Raw genomic sequence first — 2,509 nt, forward strand, 5'->3', positions numbered from 1 at the left:
AGTGCCGCCTGATATTTAAATACCAGGGATATTTCCTCTGCTGTAAGGGCAACCCTCTGCTCTTTTAACACAAATTCCAAGTGTACACGATGAGTTCACGAGGGAGATGAACGAAACGCCCTGTGTTTTGGTTCTATTTCAAATATCATCCATTTTGTGGTGTTGCCTATTTTAGTGCCTGTTTTGGCAACACCAGATTGGTGTTTTATTGTTGGTTTTGAATTTCAACCAAAAATTCACAAAAGCATGTAATTTTGAGTTGATTTTTGTTTCTTTGCATTATTACTGCTCATTTTAAAAAAAATGCATACCTTACACAGGGATGTAGTCTGGAAGCCGATGGTTTAAATGCCGACCACCGGCTTCCAGACTCTCTAATCCCGGCGTGGTACTAATGACAGGCATCGAGAACTCGATGCCTGTCATTAACCCTACGCCGGAAGACCGACACCCGGCATACGAAACGAAGGTAAGCCGGACGCGGATATCCGCGGGGTGGGAGGGTTAGGTTAGGGCTCCCGGGGGGACTTAGGGTTAGGCACCCCCCCATGAGGGTTAGGTTTAGCCTAGGGGAAGGGGGGGTTAGGGTTAGGCACCCCCCGGGGGACTAAGGTTTAGGCAGCGGGGAAGAGGCTTTAGGTTTAGGCACTTAGAGGGGGGATTAGGGTTAGGCACTTATGGGGGAGGTTAGGGTTAGGTACCCCTAAGGGAGGGTTAGGGGGTAGAATTAGGTTAGCGATACTTACCTTAGGGATGATCGGGATATTCACCCTTGCCGGGCTGCCGATGTCAGGATTTGAACCACCGGCCATGCCACCTACTACACCCATTATACATGCCCATGTTAGGTACACAGTTGACTAAATTGCGTAAGCATACAGCCTTATGTAGACTTTTTCATATCATTCCCTTACACCTGTAGAGGCAGAATGTTCATGCATAGCCTGAGTACAGTAAGGCTCAGTTCACATAAATGCAACTAAAGTACAGAGATGTGGCCACAGACACAGATGTGTCATAAGATGAGATGCATGTTTGCGGGAACTGAAGTGCTGGTGCAGAAATACTGTACACAATGATGCTGATAGCTATGAACTGAAGGAACAATCCCCAGCATTTCTGGCTAGTGTAAGGCGATGGCATTGAATATATATAGCAGAGGATCCCCAGCTACAGCTCTCTCCGCTCAGACCCCAGACTCAGCAGCTTGTCCTAGAGTACAATGTCTGGAGACAATGAATTCTCGCTGGCCGATGCTTTACCAGATAAGACACCTGCCAAAACGCAGAATGTAAGCAACAATCCGCAGCCAGGTGGCTGGCCTGGATCAAACCCCTGGGACTCTACTCCTAGTGCTCCTTCTGCCCCTGCTGCCGTGCCTTATGGACAGGTTAAGTAGGACCATATTCTGGTAGTGGGCCTCAGCCAACTGCACCAACGCAGCCATATCCATCTGGTCACCAGCCAGGAGCACCAAGTGCCATTTCAGGGCCTACTGGGCCCTATCCAGGAGCAGCAGCTGGGCAAAGGCTATCTGCACCAAATGCTCCATATCCTGCAGAACCTGCTGGACCCTAGCCAGGAGCACCTGCTGGACAGCAGCCACCTGCACCAAATGTCCCACTTTCTACAGGACCCACTGGACCATACCCAGGAACACCTGCTGGATAACAACCACCTGCACCAAATGCCCAATATCCTTCAGAACCCTCTGGACTGTATCCCAGACTACCGTCTAGACAGCAACCGGCTGCACCTAATGCCCCATATCCTTCAGTCCCCTACCCAGGAGCTCCTGCTGGGCAGAACTCAACAGTACCAAATCCCCAATATCCTTCAGGCCCTACTGGGCCTTACTCAGGAGCTCCCACTGGGCTACAGCCAGGAGCTCCAACTGGACCCTACCCTACTGCACCTGGGCAGTATCCTTCAGCACAATTTCCTTCAGGGCCTGCTGGAATGCCAGGGTCATATCCTAACCCTTCTGGAGCCTCTGGTCAACAATATCTGAATCCTTCAGCCCCTTATGGTCAACCAGGTCCCACAGGACCTTCCCAGCCTAGGGGCTCTAGTCCATGGAGTTCCCAAGGTGGGCAGTACCCCACACCCCCAAATGTGCCATACCCAGCTACTGGTCCATTTCCAACTCCTGGTGCTGCATCGTCCGTACCATGGGGTAATGTGTCAGCTGGTCAATGGGGACCTTCGGCTTCATTTCCTGGAGGTCCCGGGACATACCCAAATCCAGGATCCTATCCCTGAAGCTGCCTGATTCCCGTGATTTCCGCCTTACCCGGCCACCTACTATATCTCTGCGCAAGGAAAAAAATGCTTCAAGAAGAGTTTTCTGGACCATTCGATGATTTAATGATGAGATTACAAAAAGAAGGGAGTGGTGATTCACACTCTGTCCTCCCCCCTGTTCTATTTCTACCTCACTCTCCAAGCTATCCAAATTATTGTGCATTAACAGCCACTACCATCATCTACAGTAACTATTCCTGGCCAC

The 2,509-nt window shown here is 50.5% G+C and overlaps 1 pseudogene; it reads left to right on the plus strand.

The window, feature by feature from the left end:
• Positions 1 to 1,164: 1,164 nt before the first annotated feature.
• On the plus strand, positions 1,165 to 2,262 carry LOC148538924 (uncharacterized; annotated as a pseudogene).
• Positions 2,263 to 2,509: the final 247 nt, after the last annotated feature.

Source organism: Taudactylus pleione, unplaced genomic scaffold, assembly GCF_031769625.1.
Source record: "Taudactylus pleione unplaced genomic scaffold, aTauple2 ptg000032l, whole genome shotgun sequence".
Taxonomy (NCBI): Eukaryota; Metazoa; Chordata; class Amphibia; order Anura; family Myobatrachidae; genus Taudactylus; species Taudactylus pleione.